The sequence below is a fragment of the Akebia trifoliata genome, chromosome 16 (genome assembly GCF_017979445.1).
Source record: "Akebia trifoliata isolate Shusen 1 chromosome 16, ASM1797944v1, whole genome shotgun sequence".
In the NCBI taxonomy this organism is placed as follows: Eukaryota; Viridiplantae; Streptophyta; class Magnoliopsida; order Ranunculales; family Lardizabalaceae; genus Akebia; species Akebia trifoliata.
Window position 1 is genome coordinate 16,517,993 of NC_141390.1, and position 25,007 is coordinate 16,542,999.

At 35.5% G+C, this 25,007-nt stretch overlaps 1 long non-coding RNA gene across 6 annotated transcripts in view; it reads left to right on the top strand.

Moving 5' to 3' along the window:
* The first annotated feature begins 282 nt into the window (after positions 1-282).
* The window catches only part of LOC147382651 (uncharacterized), a 39,113-nt gene continuing 14,388 nt past the window's right edge, over positions 283-25,007 (top strand). The window contains exons 1-6 of one of the 6 annotated variants that reach the window (XR_015173300.1): positions 285-701; positions 1,075-1,171; positions 1,345-1,451; positions 1,529-1,579; positions 4,650-5,191; positions 5,273-5,335. This is a non-coding gene — a long non-coding RNA (uncharacterized LOC147382651). Of the gene's footprint in view, positions 702-1,074; positions 1,172-1,344; positions 1,452-1,528; positions 1,580-4,649; positions 5,336-25,007 lie in introns of all 6 variants that reach the window. The other 5 variants (XR_015173299.1, XR_015173304.1, XR_015173298.1 and 2 more) reach the window with 5 other exon arrangements.

Here is a 25,007-nt window from a genome sequence, read left to right on the forward strand (position 1 = left end):
TTTTTTTTTAAAAATGAAAACATATTCAAAAGTATATATATATATATTTTTTGCAATTTGTTTTTCAAATTTCTTTGCGAAAATATCTTTAAAACACAATGAAATTTATGAAAATATTTTCATTATCATTTTTTTTAGAAAATATTTTCAAAACTTCTCTTGTTATGAAAAATATTTTCAAAGACTTTATTTATTCATTTATTTATTATTATTTTTTTAAGGAATAATAGGCGATGGTTTTGTATACAAAACAGTTGGAGTGCTGATATAAATTGTATTCAAACTAAAACCCCCAATTCTCCTTATTTTTTACTCTCTTCGTTCCAGATTTCAGCCATGGAAGGGGAACTTTGTAGATTCCAAATCGATCAAACCATCGACTTCGGCTAACCTTGGTCGTCTACTCCCTCTCAACTTTCTTTTCTTCACTTCTTCTTCACGTATCTGCCCCCCCGCCGTGTCCAAGAAGAATTGCTTCTTCTACAAACAGGTCCAACGAGTTTGGTGAAGTCCCTCCACCCCTTCCGTCGATTTCGACGAACCATGGTCAAATATTCCGTTCCAACTTTCTTTTCTTCTCTTCTTCTTCTCGTTTCTGCCCCCCAAACCGTGTCCAAAAAGAACCCTTTCTTCTACAAATAGATCCAATGAGATTTGCAGTGACTTGGAGTATTGATTCTTGGACTGCTACGTGCCCACAGGTACCCTCCTCTTTTTCTCTTCTTTTATTTATTTATTATTATTTAATCATCACCCCATGAAGCCATGGAGTATTTAATTCCTGAATCGACGAAGCTTAATCAAGAACAGAGCCCATAAGAACATAGTGCTTGTAGAAGCGAAACATAGATAAAATTGACGATTTAACATGTTTGTTCTTTTGATTTTTAACCTTTCCTGATGTTGATGAGAAGAGGTCATTTTCAAGAGATCTCAGATTGTTAGCGATTTTATTTGATCTTGATTTTGATTTAAAGAAGAAGAACACCCCTCTCTCTGTTGAGAATATTCTTCAAAAAGAAAGAAAGAAAAACTCGTCTTTATCAGAAATTTAACCGTTCTTTACAATTTCAGAATCATGCGATTTCTTCTTCGACATCTTAAAACTCGGTTGGGCTGCGATTGCTTTCAAAAGAACCATCTCGGTTTATCAATTTCAGGCGATTTAGAGGTAAGAATTTAAAAGTAAATTGGATTTTATTGCTGGATATGTGCAGCCTTTTCCTGTTTAAATCGAATATGTTCATCTGATAAACAAACACGCCCTCTTCCCTTCTCTATTTAGCCCCACAACAAATTAAAAAAACAGATCTGATTTTTTTATTTATATCCAATCTACAACAGCGTGTTCACGAAGGGCTTCTATCACTTCTTTTATAAATAGAGCGTTCGGCTACCGTGGGTTTGCGATTTGTAGCACATCATTGCTGTTTTGAAGGGAAGTGTTACAGGTATGCTTCGTTTCTTCTTCTCTCCCATTTTTTTTGTCTGTTTATTAACCTTTTTGCTGGTTTGATCGCGAACACAGAGGACGAACCACGAGTCTCATTCTTTCTTTAGACGACTACAAAAAATAAAGGTATTATGTATATATATTTTTTTGCTGGATTTGAAGAACCATGGGTATTATATATATATATATATATATATATATATATATGGTCGGGTCCTGCGACACACATTGTGACACACATATAGACAACGTGTTTGTCTCATATGGGCAAAAATGTTTGGAATGGGCTGATTTTTTGTGAGGATGATCTCTGTGATGAGGGGATCATCCTGGCAAAAAATCATCCCATTCCAAAACTTGTAACCCCATCAAAATTGATTTACAAAAATTGGACGGTCTATAATTTTTCAACAAAAATTGGATGGTCTAGAAGTTTCATAATGAGCTGATTTTTGGCAAGGATGATCTCCTCACCATAGAGATCATCCTCACAAAAAATCAGCCCATTCCAAACATTTTTGTCCATATAAGACAAAACACGTTGTCTATATGTGTGTTGAAATGGTTGTCATTTGAACCTGACCCATATATATATATATATATATATATATATATATATATATATATATATATATATATATATATATAATCCATATTCTTCTCTTATTTTTTAATCCAAGAAGAGAGTACGCCACACCATCGTGCCTCCATTGTTGTCGTAGATATGTCCCTTTCTTGTTATTTTCTATTTTCCAATTTTGATTTTACTGTATATGGAAACTAGAACAGGGCTATGCCATCTTTGAGCCATGCTACCCTTGCTAAGAAAGTAAAATCTCAAATCCTACCAAGGGTTGTTGAGTTCGACTATCACTTTAAATCTAGGAGTTATGTCCATCCTGAAAACCTTGAATGAAGCCCAAAACAGATTTTTTTTTTCATATTCTTTTAGTCGTCATAATGGTTCATAACTTATAGATTGATAAGCTTTAATTGGTTTTTGTTGTCTCCTTCTTTGAGCAAGCATCCACTATTCCCCACTAGATGCACATATTGCAAAATCACAAAATACCGTAATTTATTCAACCCCTGTACCTAATCCACATATTTATCTCTAGAATGTGATGACAAAGGAAAGAGGTGCATGAGCATAAATCACGAACGTAGATGATGTAACCTTCTTGTCTGATGATCTTAAGAAAGTCAATTTGTGAAAATTTTGAATTGACCATCATCCTTCATGATTCCAAGAAATTATAGCAATCCTCTAGTAATATGAAAGGTCACACATTTTTATTTATTTGTTTATTTTTATTTTCTCGAGCCCAGTGGATGAACAGATGATTGGAATTTTTCACATGGTATAATTCTTGATGACTAACTTTCTTTTCCAATCTTGCTTGATCAAATGCTTAACATACATCCCCCCTTTTTTAAGGGGTGTATAAATTTTATCTCATAAACTAGTAGCTCTAATTCTGATTATCTAATCTCTACAACTAAGAGCTTCAGTCACTGTCACTATCAAAATAAAGGTAACCTCCCAAACTTAACAAAAAAAACTATTTATTCTTGTAAACAATGATTTGCAATAGGGTACGTTGATCAAGATATTATGAACTGTTTTTGTTCACTAACTGACTATATTTGTTAATCATATTTGGGGCGAATATTGTTGATTTGTTAAAAGAGTTGCGTGATAAACGATGTACTCGTAGGAAAAAAAACCATGCGATGAACCATTTGCCTAGCTAGTTGGCTAACCTCTAGCGCAACTGTTCATCAGTAACGCTTAGGAGGTGACAACGTCAACTTGTTAGAAGAATCAAATGGCACAAGATTTGTATATGTAGAAGATCCATGCGACGAACTATTTGTCCAGCTAGTTGGCTAACTTTCTCAAGCAACTGTTTATCAGTAATGCTTAGGAGTGGATGATGTCAACTGGCTAAAAGAATCGTGGTACGCAAGTTTTATGCACGTAGAAGATCCATACGACGAATTATTTGTCTAGCTAATCGGCTAACGTCTAAAGCAATTATTTATCAATAATGCTTAGGAGTGGATGACGTCAACTGGCTGACAAACGTTAACTGGTTAAAAGAATCGTGGTACACAAGCTTTATGCACATAGAAAATCTATACGACGAACTATTTGTCCAGCTAGTTGGTTAATCTCTAAAGTAACTGTTTATCAGTAATGCTTAGGAGTGGATGATGTCAATTGGCTGACACACGTCAACTAGCTAACAACATCACAACGTCAAATGGTTGACAAACGTCAACTGGTTAGAAAAAAAAATCATGCGACGAATCATATGTTCAGCCGGTTGGCCAATCTTTAAAGCAGTTGTTCATCAGTAATGCTGAAGAGTACACAACGTCAATTAACTAGCAGCGTCATAATGTTAATTGGCTGACAAAAGTCAACTGGTTAGAAAATCATGCGACGAATCATTTGTCCAGCTGGTTGGCCAATCTTTAAAGTAGTAGTTCATCAATAATGCTTAAGAGTACATAACCTCAACTGACTAGCAGCATCATAACGTTAATTGGCTGACAAACGTCAACTAGTTAAAAAAAAATCATGCTACGAATCATTTGTTCAGTTGGTTAGCCAATCTTTAAAGTAGTTGTTCATCAGTAATGCTTAAGATTGCACAACATCGACTAGCTAGCAATATCATAACGTCAATTGACTGATAAACGTTAATTGGTTAGAAAATCATGTGACGAATCATTTGTCCAGTTAGTTAGTCAATCTTTAAAGTAGTTGTTCATCAGTAATGCTTAAGAGTACACAACTTTAATCGACTAGCAGCATCATAACGTTAATTGGCTAACAAACGTCAACTGGTTAAAAAAAATCATACGACGAATCATTTGTCCAGCCGGTTGACTAATCTTTAAAGTAGTTGTTCATCAGTAATGCTTAAGATTACACAACCTCGACTGGCTAGTAGCATCATAACGTCAATTGGCTGACAAACGTTAATTGGTTAGAAAAATCATGCGACAAATCATTTGTCCAGCCGTTTGGTCAATCTTTAAAACTAGAGCATTATTGAGCATGATGATTTCTTTTTTTTTTTTAATTCATACTCTTATGTATCTCTAATCAATGTGACCCTAATACTTAATGAGACATGTTACTTCTTTTTTTAATAAGTGTATTTGGTCTCCTTTTTTTTCACAGAGATGGTTAGAGATATTCTTTCCAAAGGTTTAAAGAATAAGAACCATTTTCCAAGCGGAACTTATCGAGTGAAGGTTGGGTAGATGATCCTTCTTAAAAGGGAAAATGACTTTGTTTTCCCTATGTTATGATAATCGATCGTTCAAAAAGAGGGAACATTTCATCTGTGGAGTTGAAGCTTGTTGTGTACACACCGATGACCAGTCCTTTGAAGGCGTAAGATACAGAAAGAGACACATCACTTGATATGATAGCTTTAAGTGAGTATCCTCCAACAACTGACTTACTCCCTGGAGATGAGATTGATACAGAGCGTCATCCATCTTTATGTCATCCTTTACATCATTACCAAACTCGTAATTGTCCACAGGTTATTTTGGTGTAGAAAATTATGCAACGTTTTACTCGATGGGGTTCAGATATTGAACTTCGAGACGACATTCGATATCTCAATGATTTTTGGGACTGGAGCTTGGATGTGAGCCACAAACTGTAAACAAAAAAGTCAACAACTTCCCTTGGTGAAGCTATATTTGCAGCTAGTAAGGAGTACAGTCGTCCTAACGGCATGTATTGAGTTTTATGTGAGTTTTGGTGTCCTGAGACTAACACTTTTGTGACAGGTCGTGGGGAAGTTGGCATTTCTTTATAGGAAATGCAGAAGATTTCTGGACTTTCTATCACGGGTGAGTATTATGAAGAGGTGGTGTCTAGTTTTGATAAACTCATGGGTTGCAACGGTGTTTCAAGGCTTTCTATTTCTTATCAGTATCTGTTCAAAACATATGATTTACTGATTTTTGAAAAGGGGAGTGATTGTGTTAGCCATAGTGAATGGCTTGATTTCTGGTACACTAAAACTAAACGAATTTCTAATCCTCGTTTGACGGTAGAGTACAAAGAAAGGGCAAAATCATTTTACTTTGATCGTACTGGCCATCAGCATCCTAAAACAAAATTACGAAGACCTTTTTCCTCTTGAGTTACTTTGGTTAAAGGAGGTCGTAAAGAGGGAGAAAATCTATTTATCAGGCTTGATTTTCTTGCAAATCAAAATGTTGAGGATGAAGCTATGACAGCTGCATACCTCTTCTTGTGGTTGTATCATTTTGTTCTCCCTTATGAAAATGGTGATGTTATTCGTTCAGGTACTTTCAAGGCAGCAGCATTGATGACTCGAGGTACTACGTTTAGCTTGGTACCTCCACTTCTGTGTAGGTTGTACAAAGGTCTAACTCAGACCTATTGGGGTACGAAAACACAGAAAATTGTAGATGCTTCCACGAGTTATTGTCCCCTTCATTACTTGTTTGGGTGGGTTGGACTTCATTTTCCTCAAGGAGTATTTGGTAGCATTGATGCTGACTTTGGACCTCCGTATTTGGTTCGCACAGGTGGTGTTTCTAATTCATACTTTTATTAGGAAGATAGTACTAAAGATGCGAGGGATTTAATCATCACCATGGATTTTAGTAATTTTAAATGGCATCCTGAGGAGATTTACCCATCAAAAAGTCATAGAAGGATACGGACTGATGACGGTGATGATGCTTCTGAAGTTCAAGCTTTTATGATAAGCTGTCGTCCTGGATTTGTTATATTTTGATATGGAGATGTTTGCGAGGTGAAATGTATAGCCCTCACAGGTTTGCTCGTCAACAAGGCTTTCGTCAAAGTATCCCTGGAATTTCGATTCCTTTCATAAGATCCGTGGATGGGATAGAGTTATACAGTTTATGGTTGTCTTTGACTCAGACCAAAAGTCGAGTTAACTTTTTTATTCCAAAAGTGCAAGACATGAACCGGCAATTTGATAAGAGTTATAGGGATTGGTGGGTTCAAGACGTAGTACCTCACTTGGATGCCCTTGATTTCCGTCTTCTTGAAGATAGTGTCTCCATTCCAAACTTTAATTTTAATAAAAGAAAATGAGTTGAAGAACGTGAGGCACGTCGTACTTTTCTTACCACACAAAAACCTCCTCGAAAAAGAAGAATAGAATACACACGCATTGATGATACGTAAAATGTCATTACGGAACCTAGATTGAAATTACGTTTCAAAAAAATACTACCAACGCCAACGACTACTCAGACGAAATAGGCCAACATTGTTGGGGTAGATGTAGAACAAATTGTTCATAGATCAAGTCCCGTGGATTCTTTGAAACCTATTGCTCATATTGAGCCTAAAGATACGAGTGTGACTCTAGATGAGCAAGAAGCTGAAGCTGAGAATGATGTGTCTCCTAGGAAAGGTAATTTTACACATTTTTTTTCCTTTCTTAGAAATTTTATGTTTTTTTTTTAATCTTTTGTGATTTAATTGTTCTCGCAGAATCATCGACTAATATACACTTTATAGCCGATTTGTTCGTCTTAGAAGATTTTGTAGTCCTCCTTGCCTTCTCGGGTATGGGAGATGTTTGGAATGTCAATCATCTTAGTAAAGGGCTTTCGAAATTGGTTGATACTGAAGACCCCTCAAAGAGTGATGGGGATGAGGTTTCTTCATGTCCTCATCAAAATTCTCGTGGCACTCCATCAACTTCAACTACACTTATAGATCCTACCGCATTGGCTTTACCTACTTCTAATAAGTTGGTTGATTCATCTGTGATTGTTCCGAAGTCACGTGGAATGCTTACTGTTTCTACCCAAACTCGACAAGCTTCTTTGCATGATAGTGACATCGACTTATGCGTTCAACAAGCATTACATAGAGCTCGTGATGAATTCCTTCAATCTAAAGTTGAGTTGATGCTCAATATTGGCTTTTCCAACCTAAGAGAATGACAATCACTTCATATGTCTGCCATCATCTTTTCTCTCAAGGATGCTTTCAGAACTGATCCTATGCCTTTTGCGAATTTTTTCGAATCGCTTATAGTTGGAGTAGAGGCGTATTTTTTAAGACGAGAGAATGCTTTATCATCTTTGTCAGGAGATGATAGGGATCTTCAGCTATCTGTCTTAGATCATGAAGCTCAGCTAAAACGTCAATCAGTGGATAGTTTACGTATACAACTGACTGAAGTTAAAGAAAAAGAAGTTGAACTGATTAAACGAGAAGTTGAGTTAGAAATCGAGTTGACTCAGATCAAAGAAATGCTACTACAAGTTGCTACTTCTAGAGAGTCTCTTAGTACTCAAGTTTAGGAAGAGGAAGATGCTCTACTTACTGTTGAAGCGGAGTGTACTCACCTATCTAATGCTCCAATCATTGATGATGATGAAATAGCTGCCTATGAAGCAGAAAGAGAGTCTTTGAAGAAGTTTTGGAACCTTATTTCTTTATATTAAGCTTTTTTTGTCATTTATTTATTTATTTTTTACTGTATAGGACTTAGGAAATTATAACACTGTTTATTTCGTTCGAAATTAATAAAATACCCTTCTTTCTTTATACGATTATCTTATTATTATTTTTTTGTTGATGTGGTTGAACCTGAAGTAACTTTACAGGCTGCCTACATATTCAAAATGGGATCAAATCATAACGTAGTTCAGATAGATAATACTCTAAGTTTTGCCTAGATCGCCCTCTCGAGTTTTCAATCTAGCGAGCTCAATTCTTTTTTTTTGTGACCATTCATAGTTTAAACTCATGCGGGTCAGGAGTATCATGTAGTTTAAGCTCGTACGATAATGAGCATTGTCAAACAGTTTAGGCTCGTGCTGGAGAGCATTGTCAAATAGTTTAGGCTCGTGCTAGGGAGCAATATTCTTTCAAGCATAGTATCTTTTGAGGAACTTACTGTTAATTGGACCAAGACGTAATCCTTCTGGTGTTACAAGAAGATATGCACCATTAGTGTATACTTCTTTCACTACATGAGGCCCATCCCATTTTGGATCAAATTTCTTTCCAGAACGGTGTGAGAGGATGATTAGTCATTGTATAACGAGAACTAAATTACCAACTTGAAAAGAATGTGGTCAGACTTTCTTATTGAATGCACGTGACAGACGAGCTTGGTAACATTCTAGCCGTTGTTGTGCTTCAAATCTTTTTTCATCCAATGCTTCAAGTTCAGCCAGACGTAACTTAACATTCTCATCGTAGGTCAAACTTTCTTGGATCGCAATCCTTAAGGAAGGTATCTGTCATTCCAATGGGAGAATAGCTTCAACTCCATAAACCAATTAGTAAGGTGTGGCTTGTGTGGAGGTGCGGTATGAGGTTCTGTATGCCCATAATGCTTCTCCAATTCGTTTATGCCAATCTTTTTTCAATTTTGAGACAACCTTCTCAAGAAGCTTGCAGAGAGTTTTGTTGAAGGCTTCGGAGAGTCTATTTGCTGCAGCGTTATACATTGTAGAACATCTCTGATTAATGTTAAAACTTCATGCAGAATTGATCCATCAACGTATTGCTAAAAGATTTTTCATTATCTGTCATGATATATCGTGGAATGCCGTAACGGAAGATGATTTTATTTTTTATGAAGTCGACTACCGTTTCTTTCTTGACCTCTCGAAGGAGAACTGCTTCAATTTACTTAGAAAAGTAATCAGTTGCGACAAGGATATAAAGATGTTGTCTTGAGGATTTTGGAAGTGGTCCAATGGCATCAAGTCTCCACCCGTCAAAGGGCCAAGATGCAATTGTAGGATGCAATGGCTCTGGTGGTTGACGAATGTAATCTCCATGAAAGTGGCAAGCTTTACACTTTTTTGCATGGTTTAAAGAATCTTTCACCATAGTAGGCCAGTAGAATCCCATCCTTTTCAGAATATGATGGAGTTTCGACCCTGACTGATGTAAACTGCACACTCCAGAGTGTGCTTCTTCTAAAGCATCTCAGATTTCATCATCTCCGAGACATCTCATTCAGATATCGTCGAAAGATGGGCGATATAACTTATCATTGAAATATAAAAATCGAGGTGCCTTACGACGTATTTCAATTTTGGGTTTTAGGTCATCTGGCAATTTCCCGTGCTGTAGATAGTCAATAAGTAGTTGTCTCCAATCTTTGACTTCGACTATTTCGACGGTGTTTACTTCGTGAGACTCACAATTTTCATCTATCAAAGGAGGTAGTACCCACCTGTGACAGACAGGGATATTCATTGTCTCTCCTTCTGGCATAGCCAAACTTGCAGCAAGACTAGCTAAAACATCAACCTACTTATTTTCAACTCTTGGTATATGCCTAATGATGACGTCTTCGAATTGACTTACAAGTTGTACAGCATAGCAGTGATAAGACACTAACTCATGCTTTCGAACGTCATACTCTGTTGAGAGTTGGTTAATGACAAGTTGCGATTCCCCATACACATAGAGTTGGTGTAACTTCATCTCTAGCTCGAGTTCTAAACCAGTGATCAGAGATTGGTATTCTGCAATATTATTTGAACATAGCTTCATAAAGGCAAATGAGAATGGCAATTCTTCATTTAGTGGGGTGATAAAAATTATATACCTACCCCCGTTCCATCTTTTCTAGCGACCCCATCAAAGAACATTCTCCAAGCTGGAAATATATCAATAGAGAATATTTCTTCGTCGAGTAAGTTGTAAGACAATTCCCATTCAGTCGGAATATGATGATTAGTAAGAAAGTTGGCTAATACTTGTCCTTTTACAGTCTTTTGAGGGATGTAAATAATCTCAAATTTTGATAAGAAAAGGACCCATTTAGTTAGTCTTTCTGACAAGACTGGCCTTGTCATGACGTACTTGAGTAGATCAGCTCGTGCAGTGAGTCGAACTGTGTGCGATAACATGTAATGTCGGAGTTTCTTTGTGGTAAAGATGAGTGCTGAACATGTCTTCTCGATGGATGAATAGTTTACTTCTACTCCAACAAGAGTTCGACTCAAGTAGTAAAGTACACCTTCTTTTCCTTCGATATTTTCTTGAGCCAACAATGCTACTATTGACATTTTTTGTACACTGATATAGAGAATCAGTGGCTTCTTGGGAATTAGTGCAGAAAGAACAAGAGGCTTGAGAAGATACTCCTTGATACTTTTCAGAGCATTCTTATAAGCTTCATCTCATTCAAATGATATATCTTTCTCTATCAATCGACTGAAGGGATGACAACTTCCAGCTAAGTTTGAAATGAATATACGAATCTAGACAAGTCAACCTTGTAAATTTTTGAGTTCATAAATGTTCTTTGGTGCCGGCATTTTTTGAATGACTTCAATCTTGTTTCGATTGATTTCAATACCGCGATGCCGAACCACGAATCCCAAAAATTTGCCCGAGATAACTCCAAAAGCACATTTTAATGGATTCATCTTGAGCTGATATCGTCGCAATCTATCAAAGGTATCACGTAGATGTTGTAAGCGATCTTTCCTTTTCTTGGACTTTACTACTAAGTCGTCAACTTAACATTTAACTTTGTCATGTATCATGTTATCAAAGATCTTTTGCATAGCTCGTTGGTAAGTGGCACTAGCATTTTTAAGTCCAAAAGACATAACTTTGTGAAAGCTCCCTCAATCCGCGGGGTGCGTGGATCCGCTTTTGACCTTTGAGGTTTGGGAGTCGCCACTTAGTTATTACGGTCTAGGAACCGAATATAGACTCAACATGGATAAAAACGACTAATCTACTAAAAAAATAAACTGAGTCCGAGGATCACATTACAGGGTTGGAAGGTGTTAGTCACCAACCCCGCCCGGCCAATGCCGGTCTCTACTTATCCCAAATAAGACTACATTGCTAACATAAAACCTAGATAGAAAATAAAATAAAAGAAATTTTACCTTTGAACGCAACGATTCTTGTTCCCTCAGATCTGATAGAGTAACTCCTTGTACAGTATTCCTCGTTTCGTTCTGTCTCCGGATTTGATTTCTGATCTCCAAGGCGAGGTATCTCTTTCTTAGATCTAGATTTTTCGGATTTATTTATGGATTTTGGGGTGTTTTTAAAGGGTTTCTAGGTGTTTTTCAAGCTAAAATCGAAGTATGGGTGTTAGGTAAGGAGTTGGGGCTTCAAAATTAGGGTTTATGGGAGGCTAGGGAAGCTTTTTGACTTACTTCTCTTAGGGTTTATTATTTGATACGAAAATAGGGTGTGAGGACCCCTATTTATAGATTTTTTTAAGGGTTGATTTAGATAGAATTAGTGTTTAATTAGAATTCTTTTAGTTAAGAGTTGTATTTTAGTTAGAATTATTTTAGGTAGAGTTGTATTTTCATTAGAATTGTTTTAGGTAGAGTTATATTTTATTTAGAACTCTATTAAATAGAGTTATTATTTAATTAAAACTCTATTAGGATTTTAATTTTTGGTCTTATTTGATTGACTTTAATATTTTGACTTTAGTCTTAATTGATTGACTTTAAGATTTTAACTTTAATTTTGACTTTAGTCTTACTTGATTGATTTTAATACCTTGAATTTAGTCTTGCTTGATTGACTTTCATTTTTTGGAAAACCCCCCTCTATTATATATTTAATTCTTTAGACCCCCAAATGGAGGGGTCCTTGAAGAAATATCTTGGCAACCCTCAACAATTTTGCTTGAGAGCCTAATTAATCAATTATTTTTGTTCAAAATTTTAAATTAATTTTATTAATGTTTCACTTTAATTATTTAATGTTTTATTTATTAATTTTAAAATTTTTAATTATAAAATTTTTGAAATTACTGTTTTGCCCTCAAAGAGGACTTTTCGCGTTTTAAGTCGATTTTTTATGTTCTGGGATGTTTTAGAATTAATTTTTCATAAGGAATTCAATGGAAATATTGTTTTGTGTCATTTATGAAATTTTGTGTGTGAAATGGTGTGAACTTTATGATGGGCATTTTCGTAATTTTATCAAAATCTGTAAAAATTGGTGAAATGATTTATTTGATTTCGATTTGTTGTTTTATGTGTTCGAAAGGATTTTCCTAAGCGTATCGTAGGCTCTAGGGATATTTTAAGGTTAGGGGTATTTTGATAATTTGGTCATTTTTTAGTGATTTTTATCGTAAAGCTTCTTTTTATCTGCAAGATGATGATTTCTAAGTTTTTGGTGTCATATTTTCCTAGCGTAGCGTGGTTTTTACAGTTTTGTCAGTTCGAGATACCTCATCCAGATTTCTGAAACATATCTAGTAACAAAATAAAGTATTGGAATAAACATCCATCATTGGGAATTGTTGCGATCGGGTTGACGAGTTGATTAATTAGGCGAGTGCAAAAATGGGTTGTTTACACTTTGTAACAATATATACATTTTGGGGTACGAAAGGCTGTAAGCTCCTCGTCTTTTGGTGACATTCGAATTTGATTGTAACCAGATCATCCATCCATGAAAGATAAAGTTTCATGTCTTATGGTCGCATCCACTATAATTTCTATGATTGGGAGCGGAAAATCGTCTTTTGGACATGCATTATTCAGGTCATGAAAATCGACACATACTCGAATTTGTCCATTCTTCTTTCTTACCGAAACTATATTGAAAATCCAGGTTAGATACTTTACTTCTCGGATGAAGCTAGCTTCTATCAACTTGTTGACCTCTGTCTCAATCTGTGGTATCAACTCAGGTCGAAAACGACGTTGTGCCTATTTTATTAGGTGAACTCCGTGTTTAACTACGAGCTGATGAACAACAATCTTCAGGTCAAGTCCTGGCATTTCTTTTTAAGTCCAAGCAAATACATCTTTGTATTCTTGTAGCAACTTGAAGTACTCAGATTCTTCATGCTGGTTTAGAAGAGTGCTGACGAATGTGGGTCGTGGCTATTCAATTGTCCCAAGATTTATTTCTTTTAAGTCGTCTACAGTGGCTTGTCCGCCTTCTTCAAAGACCGGTGGAGCATTTTCAGGTTCTTCATCTGACGACGTAGAATCTTCTTCAGGGAATTCCTCAATGGTAATATGATTTACCGAAACGACATCTTTATAATTGTTTGTTCCAATAGTTGAAGCTTTGTTGTTGCTCGTTTGATTTGTGAGGATGATGGTGCATTGCTTCACAACCAATGCATCTAATATCAAGACCTCTAAAGTCGTTTGTCATTTCATGCGATATGGAATAGTGCTATGCAAGCCACTATTATCTTTAGGCTTTACATATTTATTTCTTTGCTTAGGTCGACGTCGCGATTCTCTTCGTATTTTTACTCCAACATTCTGTCCAAGTCTAGATAGAGCAGACGCACGAGGTTCATGGATTTGTACATCATGATGATCATTTAAAGCACATAATCAATCAAATACCGACGTGATCGATATGTGGCCACCAATTCTATCAAAGACCGATGTTCGTGAAACTGGTGTTTCTTTTACAGACTCATCAACGACTTCTACTGTAGTATGTTGTGAAGAAGCTGTCTTCATCTTAGAAATTTTGATTGGAGCCTCTGGCGTATACCCTAGCCCTGCTCGTGTGAATGAAATTCTTTTTCCAGCTCGAACGAGTTTGACTTGTGTTGCAGTCAAACCATGAATTTGATCAGTTTGTGGTAGTTCACCCAATCGCACATGTTTACCTTTTCCATAATCGGCAATCTTAAATAACTTTGAAGTTTTAGGATCGAACCAACTTTTGGACTCTACTTTTGCAAGGTTGTCTTCATGGTTCTTCGTAATTGACGTAGTTGAGATAACGTTTTCCACGAGTGTCCTTACTATGTATGATTTTTAGAGAGGTGTAACCGGAAAGATTAACTCTTCTTTCAACGTCTCCAATTCGATTTTAGAAATAGAAGGTTTAGTCTTTGAAGAAATCTCTTTGAAAGGTGATTGTCCCGGTTTTCATCTTGATTGTGGCACGTAACGAAGCATTGGGGTTGGCACAATCGTGGACGACGCATCCACCATTGATTGACCCACTTTGATCTGTCAAGTTTCTGGTTCTTGTTTCTTACTACGTTCTTTCTGAAGCGTAGGACTAAGAGAAATCTCATCGGCATCATTTATAGTATGCTTTCCTTTGTCGGATTTTTGCTTACTAGAAGGAGGAACCAAAATTGGAAGTGCTTCTTAAATGACGTCCCTTCCAAAATAAAATTTTGCACCTGCAAAATACGTTTCTGCCTTGTTAAACGGTTGATCTTCGGCTATTACACGTTTCTGCACACAATCTTGGTAATACTTGACGCATTGATGTAGCCATGGTCGACCGAAAAGCAAGTGATATGAAGTTTTACAATCAATCACATGGAAGAGTGTTGTTGACTCCAAATCTGCGATAGAAAACTTGACTCTTATCATGCCGATAGCTCTCTGACTATCCAAGTTGAAGCCTTGGATCATCAACTTACTGCGAGCAAGTTGATCCGACGAGATCCCAACTTGTTTCATGGTACAAATTGGCATGGTATTGACCTCAAAACCACAATCTAGAAGAATTCTTTGAACTTTATTCTCCCTCACATAACCTGTGGCGTAAAGCGGCCTATTATGAGGTTGAGACCCCAATTGGAGATCTTCATCAGTGAAGGTAATTGTGGCCATACACATATTGTCTGGTTGTAGATCTATGTCAGGTTGAACTTCCTGTTTTGATTCAGCTGAGTTTTGCTTTGAAGTAAGCTGAACTTTTTGAAATTCACTGGACAAATCCAAGTCGACCTGCGAATCTTCTATTTTTGAGGTGTAATTATTTTTTTCAAGTCGTTGATCTCCATCATTAGAAGTAGTAAGATATTCTTTGGACCTATCATCAATATTATCTTCTAGCACTTCCACTTCCACTTGATGACATGACACCGTGTAGACTTTCTTCAAGAGCTTTTTGGGTAAAAATTCTAGAAGAGTAATCGACACACGGGACGGTTGTTGAAGGATGTCTTTAGGGTCTACGAGCGAAACTCAAAAAGTCTTCTTCTTTGTTGCTCTCTTTTGTTTCTTTGACTCTGTACTTGGTTTTGATTTTCTTTTTTTTCTCTTTGGCTTCGAAATAGAAGGAGTTGGCACATATATAGAGTGTTTTTTTCGACGGGTGACAACTGTCCACCTTTCGTCATCAATTGAAGTAGACTCTGAGATGTCTGACTTTGAATTTGAAGTCGAATGAGATTGTGGTCCTTGTTGAAGTGAAGTGGGAAATGTGATGATTTTTCTTTGATTTGGTCTTGCCCCTAACGTGGGATGGGCCTTTTTAACATCGAAATGTACGGATATGAGTTGTGATGGTTTAGGTAAAACTTTGGTGATATGAGGAAATGGAGTCTGCGTAGCATACTGACTTGCCAAGAGTATTAGATCAAAAGATCTAAAAGTGACAGAGGTCATGTTGGAAGTAGTAACATTTTCGACACAGTTAAGTTCAATTTTTCCTTGACGTGCTAAGTCCATAATCTTCTCTTTGAAGACGAAACATTTTTCAATCAGGTGACTAATCACCCTATGATAGCGCCAATATTTTGGATCATTGTCACGACCTGCTTCCTTGGGTTATTTGGGCACTAGAAGTGCAATGAGCTTTAATTTTAGCAACTCTTTGAACATGCCAAGACGTCAGCATCAGGAAAATGGTACTTTTTTGCCTCAAGCTCTTTGAGAGTTTTTCAAGTTTTTTCTTTTTCTTGTGTTGAATCAGCTCGTGACTAATCTTCTCTTCTTTTACCTGTGATCTTGACAGGTTTGCTGGTGGTAGTAGACAAGACTTCTTTAGTTTTGAAGAACTTGTCATCCTTCTTTTCCTGTCTTCAAGGCTCGCTTGGTCGTGGAGTATGATGCATGGCTATACTTTGCTCCATGTCGTGGGATCGAGTAACTAGCTCTTAGAAAGTGTGTAGCTTGATTCCTTTCAAGATGTAAAAGAGTTGCTAGTGCATCCCTTGAGCACATATCTCAATAGCAGAAGATTGAGAAAGTCGATCCATGCAGTTGAAAGAAAGATTCTCCACAGCTCGATATACTCGATAACCAATTCATCCTTATTTTGTTTGACGACGGCGAGTTCCACCATACTCACTATTCTTCTAGTGCTATAGAAGCGGCTAAGGAATACTCTTTCAAGTTGATCCCAATTGTCTATTGAATTGGGTTCCAAATCAGTGTACCAATCGAATGCATTGCCACGGAAGGAGCGAACGAATTGTTTCACCATGAAATCACCAAATGTACCAGCGTTATTGTAAGTTTCGATGAAGTGGGCAATATACTGCTTTGAATTGCCTTTTCCTTTGAACTGTTGGAATTTTTGTGGTTGATATCCTGTCGGAAGATGCATTTGTTCGATGCGTTAAGTGTAGGGTTTGGAGTAGACCAATGAGGATTGTGGCATGCCCCCATACTGAGCACGAATGGTGTCAGTAATCATTACTTGCAGTTGACTGAAAGATGAGAGGTTGAGATGGTCCCACCAGGTGTGCCAGAAATTTGTCGATAGTAAATTTTTACGGATCTACTTCGAAATTCATGAAATATGATCGCAAATGATTTTATTGATTTCGATGAAAAAGAGATACAAATCTCAATGTTTCCTCTAATTAACAGTCAAATACAAAATAGTGATGACGTTAAATATGTAGCTTTTCTTCTCTCCGTGCTTCGCGCTTTATCGGTTGAGAAGGATGCTTTGACGATGTCTTTGCTTTGTGATTAATATTCTGTAAATCTTCTTTTCTCTGAGCTTCGCGCTGTATCGATTGAAAATGTTTTCTTGGCTTCCGGAGAAGGGCTTTATGCTTGATCTCCTCTTTAGTCGGAGTCTGGATCTCTGAAGAACCTTGCTTTGTCTCTAGAGGAAGACTTGAAAGCTTCTTCTTCTCTAGGGGAGAGCTTCTGTCTTCTGAGAGAAAGTGATCCAGATCCCCTTTCAATGAGAGAGGCCCTTGTATTTATAGACTTAAAAGTCTTTTAGCTTTCCAATTATACCCCAACTTAAAGAAGTTTAATTGATTTGTTTAAGAAACTAAATTTGTCCAAATCTCATTTAAGGATTTTATGGATTATTATTGGGCCAAACCCATTTATTTAGGTATAAGGCTCGATATTTAATATGGATCACTTAGATTTGTTGGATCATGGGCTTTATCTACGAAAACTCAAACCCAAACATATGAAGTCCGTCCCGATAAATGGACCTCCAATTTAGACTTGTGGGCCCAATTTTGATTTGGTGGGCTTTTTTTCTTAACTTAGAAGGTTGTAGGGGCCCGTTTAAATTTTGATGTCTACAGACACGTCTCTTCAAAATGGTGTAAGTAATTTTTTTAAATAATTAATTAAAAATTATATTTTTAACGATTATTATATTAAAATCTTTTTATGTTTTCTATTTATAAAAATAATTAAAAATTAAATTATTAATAATTAAATATTAACAAATATTTTTAAATTGTAATGTTGCTAAAAATAAAAAAGTTGAAGATATGAACATGATTTTTCCTTAAAAAATTAATTTAATATTAAATTTTAATAATTATTATATTTACACCTTTTTATTTTTTCTATTTATAAAAAATATAAAAAAATAATTAAATATTAAATATTGACAAATATTTTTAAATGGTAATGTTGCTAAAAATTATAAAATTGAAGATATGAACATGATTTTCCTTTAAAAAATTAATTTGATATTAAAATTTAACAATTATTATAATAACAAATAATTTAAATTTAATTAAAAAATATTTTTCAAACAATTATTATATTAAAAAATCTTTCTTAGTGGCCTATTGATATATATATATATAGGGAAATGTTCAACACCCTACACTTCACCCTACACTTTACTTAACGTGTTTTGTCCTACATGGGTTCGAAATTTTGGAATGGGCTGATTTTTTTGTGAGGAGGATCTTCTAACCGTAGAAGATCCTCCTCACAAAAAAAATCAGCCCATTCCGAAATTTCTAGCCCCATGTTTACAAGTTGAAAAATCATGGACCGTCCATTTTTTATGGGGTTAGAAGTTTTGGAATGGGCTGATTTTTGGTGATAATGATCTCCTCACCAAAAATCAGCCTATTCCTAAGCTTCTAACCCATGTAGGACAAAACACATAGGGTAAAGTTAGGGCTGTTAACGGATAGATATCCGATCGGATAGTGTTATATCCGAATTCGAATTCGAATCCGATCGGATATCACTAACGCATATTCGAATTCGTATCCGAATAAATTATCGGATATCCGATATTATCCGATTCGAATACGAAATCTATAATTCGAAAACTATCCGAAATTTATTCAAAAAAAAAAAACCAAAGAAAATCAAATGGGTTTTGAGAGAGAGATTTCGAACGATTCTACCTGTCAATGGACGTCGATGCCGAAGGTGAGCCGTTGAGAAAGATTCCGACAGTGAGGGGTTGAGATCGTGGAAAACGATGAGGGATGAGGGCTGAAGATGATGAGATTTTACTCTGTGTGTGAGTAAAATTCCACCTATTCGAATCTGTAAAAAAAAAAAATTGATTTTCTTATTTTTTTCAACTCCATTCGAATTTGAATAAAAAAAATGGGGTTTTATTCTACGTGAGAGAGAGAGAGAGAGAGTATTGTTGATGCTCTTCGGCAGGAGAAGACGACGGTTATGAAGTTCGTACCGTCGAAAAAATGGGTTTTATTGAGAGAAAGAGAGAGAGAAAGAGTACGTACCTGCATGCTCGCCGGCCGGAGAAGGAGTCGCAACCCCGCACGGTCGAAACCCCAAATGGTTCGTGTAGTTGAGGAGGGTTTCGACTGGTTCATGTGGTTGAGGGTGAGTCGGTGAGAGAAGATAAAAAGAAATTAAAATTTTGTTGTAAAACACGAATATACAGGATATGTATATATATATAAATGTTTTGTTGTAAAACATGAATACAGAATACATATATATATATCGGAGCGGATATTATCGAATTCGGATATTGCGATATCCGAATTCGTATCCGAAATTGATTCGAATTTTAAAATAAGATTCGAATCCGAATCCGATATCCGAAATTTTCGAATAATATCCGAAATTTCGAATTCGAATTTCGGCTATCCATTGACACCCTTAGGTAAAGTGTAGGGTGTTGAACGAGACCCATAATGATATGTTAATATATATATATATATATATTAACATATCATTATTAGCAATAATTCTCACGACTCACGACTCTTCTCCCAAAAGTCACCTCCTTTACTATTTATATTCGACCATGTTTCTTCTTCTCCAACACTCTAACGAATTTTACCCAAAAATCATCATATTTGAAAAAAAAAATTTCTCATATATCTTTGGATTAATGCAAGGCGACAAAAAGCTTTTACTTTAAATTGATCAAAGGCATCAACAAGTTGCTCCTTTAAACCAGGTACTCTCTATTTTTTGAACAAGAAGATCATTTGATTGAATCTGTCTTTGGGGGGGACCCTCAAAACATTCTATTTTTGTTGGAAGGTAATCTCATGCCTATAAATCTTTTTTGAAGAATTACTCTCTATTTCTTGAACAAAAAGATTATTTGATTGAATCTGTCTTTTGGAGGGAACCCTCAAGACATTCTGTTTTTGTTGGAAGGTAATCTCATGCCTATAACTCTTTTTTGAATAATCACAGTACAAACTTTCTTCTTAAGTTTTATAACCTTCTATTTTCTTGTTTACATAAAAATGTAATAAATATTTTTAATAATTAAAAATTAAAATTTTAACAATTATTATATTAATAAATATTAATGTTGTTATGGAAGTATTTTTTTTAAATTAATTAAATATTAAATTTTAATAATTATTATATTTACAAATATTTTAAATATTAATATTGTTAAAAGTAAGGAAATTGAAGATATTGACACAGTTTTAAAAAAAAATTAATTAAAATTTAATTTTACCAATTATTATATTAAAAAATCTTTTGTGATTCCTACTTAAGCATCTTCAAAATAATTTTTTAAAAATTATATTTTTGTAGACATCCCATTTTTGCATTCGCCTGATTAATCAACTCGTCAACCCGATCGCAAAGGTTCCCAATGATGGATGTCTATTCCAATACTTTATTTTGTTACCAGATATGTTTCAGAAATCCGGATGAGGTATCTCGAACTGACAAAACTTAGAAACCACGCTACGCTAGGAAAATACGACCCCAGAAACATAGAAATCATCATCTTGCAAACCAAAAAGAAGCTTCACGATAAAAATCACTAAAATTACCAAATTACCCCTAACATCAAAACAACCCTAGAGCCTGCATTACGTTTAGGAAAACCCACTCAAACACATTAAACAACAAATCGAAACAAAGTAAACCACTTCGCCAATTTTTACAAAATTTGACAAAATTACGAAAATACCCCTCATAAAGTTCACAATCATTTCATACAAAAACTTCATAAATGACAAAAACCAACATTCCCATTAAATTCCTTACGAAAAACTGATTCCAAAACATCCTAAAACATTGAAAAACGACTTAAAACGTAAAAAATCCTCTCCGAGGGCAAAATGGTAATTTCACAATTTTCATAATTAAAAAAATTCGAAATTAATAAATAAAACATTAAATAATTAAAGAAAAACATTAAATAATTAAAGTAAAACATTAATGAAATTAATTTAAAATTTTGAACCTAAAAAATTGATCAATCGGACTTTCGGGTAAAATTGTTGAGGGTTCATGGGATATTTCTTTAAGGACCCCTCCATTTGGGGGTCCAAAGAATTAAAGATATAATAGAAGGGGGTTCTCCAAAAATTAAAAGTAAATCAAGCAAGACTGAAGTCAAGGTACTAATCGAGTCAATCTCATAAGACTAAGGTAAAAACCCTAAATCAAAACCCTAATCTAAACTAATCAAGTCAATCTCATAAGACTAAGGTCAAAACCCTAAATCCAAACCCTAATCTAAAACTAATCAAGTCAATCTCATAAGAATAAAGTCAAAACCCTAAAACCCTAGAGACTAAGTCAAAACCCTAAAACCCTAGAGACTAAGTCAAAACCCTAATTGAAACCCTAAAAGAAACCCTAATCAAACCCTAAATGCTTCTAAAAACTTTATAAATAGGAGCTTCCACACCCTATTTTCGGATCAAAGAAAAAATCCTAGAAAAAGTAGGTGAAGAAGCCTCCACAACCCCTCCAAAACCCTAATTTTGGAGTCCCAACTCCTTCCCAAACACCCCAACTCCGATTTTAGCCTAAAAAACACCCAAAAACCTCCCAAAAACATCCCAAAAATCCACCACAAATTCAAAGCATCCAGATCCAAGAAGGAGACACCTTGCCTCTAGGATCAGAAATCAGATCCAGAGACAAAACGAAGCAAGGAGTACGGTACAAGGAACTGTTTTTCAGATCTGAGATAATAGTACTTTTGCAGATCGAAAGTAAGGTTTTTTTTTATTATTTTTTTAATCTAGATTTTATCATTAGCGATGTAGTTATATTTGGGATAAGTAGAGACCGGCATTGGCCGGGCGGGGTTGGTGCCTAACACATTCCAACCCCGTAACATGATCCCCGGATTCAGATTTTTATAGTAGATTAGTTCTTTTTATCCATTGTAGGGTCAAATTGGTTCCTAGACCGTAATAACTAGGTGGCGACTCCCAAACCTCAAGGGTCAAAAGCGGATCCGCGCACCCCGCAGATCGAGGGCGCTTTCAGTGGCGACTCTGCTGGGGACTATTGAGGATCAAACTTGAAAAACCCCAAGTATGGGAGCATTGCAAAGATGACCTACTATTTTTTTATTATTTAGTTTGATTTATTTTATTTATTTTTTCTATTTATTTATTTTTTATCTTGATTGTAGATGATTTTGGGTATTGCATTTCTTTTTCTCCAATTAAGGATCACTTTTTGATGACCCCTAAATAATGAAAGATTCAAATTGACCTATGAAAATGATGGAATGATGAAGGTTGGACAGAAATATTAAAACACTTTTAGAGAATATTCTAGTGAGAATTAAGTCTTAGAGCCTCTTAATAAAACATAGATCTCGTCGAGTAGATTAATTTAGAATCTGAGTTCACTCAATTTCGTTATCGGAAGCCTTAGATATCATCGATGCAAGTTCAATCTGTAAATCTGGAATTATTTCTGAATTAAAGTTGGGACAGCAACGTTAAAACGTTTTTACAGAACATTCTGGTGAGAACTAAGTCTGGACACCTATTAATAAAATGTAGATCTCATCGATTAGATTAATTTAGAACTTGAGTTCACTCGATTTCGTTATCGGGAGCCTTAGATATCATCGATGCAAGTTCAATCTGTAAATCTGGAATTATTTCTGAATGAAAGTTGGGACAGCAACGTTAAAACTTTTTTACAGAACATTCTAGTAAGAATTAAGTCTGGGAACCTCTTAATAAAACGTATATCTTATCGATTAGATTAATTTAGAACTTGATTTCACTCAATTTCGTTATCGAAAGCCTTAGATATCATCGATGCAAGTTCAATCTGTAAATCTGGAATTATATCTGAATGAAAGTTGGGACAGCAACGTTAAAACGTTTTTACAGAACATTCTGGTGAGAACTAAGTCTGGACACCTATTAATAAAATGTAGATCTCATCGATTAGATTAATTTAGAACTTGAGTTCACTCGATTTCGTTATCGGGAGCCTTAGATATCATCGATGCAAGTTCAATCTGTAAATCTGGAATTATTTCTGAATGAAAGTTGGGACAGCAACGTTAAAACGTTTTTACAGAATATTCTGGTGAGAACTAAGTCTGGACACCTATTAATAAAATGTAGATCTCATTGAGTAGATTAATTTAGAACTTGAGTTCACTCGATTTCGTTATCGGGATCCTTAGATATCATCGATGCAAGTTCAGATTGTATTTTCCTAATTCACAGAAAATCTGAATTTATCTAATGTTGGCACAATTAATGTTTTGAGAGTGAGCTCATCTCAACCATTGTCATTCTATCATCAATGTAACACCTATTGGAATCTCGATTTATTTTGGATCACCCAAAAGTGATCATTGATTGGACCTTAAAAATTATAAAAAATATGCTTATTGCAATGTTTGTTTGATCATTATCATATGCCATATTTATTGATTAATTTACCATGATCTTGCTTGAAATACATGATTGATGTTGATCGTAATGTTAATGTGCTTATGTGCTGGGAATAATGTGATCTTAATTGAATATTCATATGATTTGAATGATTTTGGTTTTGATTAAATATATGATTGGTTTGATTGAATCCATGGGCCCATTTGTTTGAAAAAGGTCCCGGGCACACCCCATCCTGTTTTGCGCACACCACATGCACGTTTACTGTTTTACTCACTTACACGTCCCATTTAGCTAACGTGGCACTAGTGCGTGGCCCGGTCTCTTCGGAGATGCGACGTCATTCATGAAACCCACAACTCCAGTCACGTACCTTAGGGTATATCAAACTGGGGGCATCAATACCATCTGATCAGGTGATTCTGAGAAGTATGTTGATGCACCCAGGCTGGAGCAATCTGAGCCTTTGACCTATTGTAAGCCACACAGTCACATGTCCCGATTGCCAACGTAGTACTAGTACGTGGTCGGTCCCCTCGTGGGATGCCAAACCATTTATGAAAGCTACAACTCTTGACTCGTACCCGTAGGTATAAAAGATAGTCTAAGTATATCAATTGCACTTCTTGGTCAAAACCGGTGCCTAAGCAAGATCTTGCCCCGCTGTACTTTACTGTACGAGGGGGATAGACTACGTCTATTATAGACGAGAGGTATTTAAGTGGGCCCTTGCTCAGCATTGTGCGCCACCTCTCAACTGGAGATCAAACTGGCTGTTTTTGACTTCAGAGAAGTAAATTGAGGTTTTAGATTATCATCTACACGGTATATCAAACCAAGTCACCACGTATCGAAAGGTATATAGGTGTGCTTGGGCAAGGGTGGCTAGATAAAAATGCATTGCACGTAGTAAGCTTAGAGTCTAGAAACCTTCCCAGTAGGTCACGACTCGAACTTATCTTGGATGTTCCTAGGTTGTTCATTTAATGGAATTTTATGAGACTTTGTGATTGATATGAATGTATGTGAATGATGAGATCAGAATGCATGTGAATGATGAAATGGATGTATGTGAATGATGACATCAGAGTGTATGATTGTCCTTAAGGATAAAAAATGTTATTTTTGAAAATTAAAATGGGTGCACCGACCCAATAAAGAATCCATCTCTTGCAAATGACCCAGCCCAACTCGATCCAACAATCCTGATGGACAGGGCCATTTAAATCGAAATAGAAATCAAATTTTCAAAGAAGAAAAATAGTTTACAAAGGGAAAGTATTTTCCAGAAAAAATATTTTCTAAAAGAAGTGTTTTTAAAAAAAAAAAGTGTTATTCTCTAGAAAAAATGTTTTCTAAAAAAAACGTTTCCCAAAAAAATATTTTTCATAAGAACAAGATTTTCCAAAAAAAAAAATTTCAGAAAATAAGGGACAAATAATTTACAAAATGATTTATTCTTT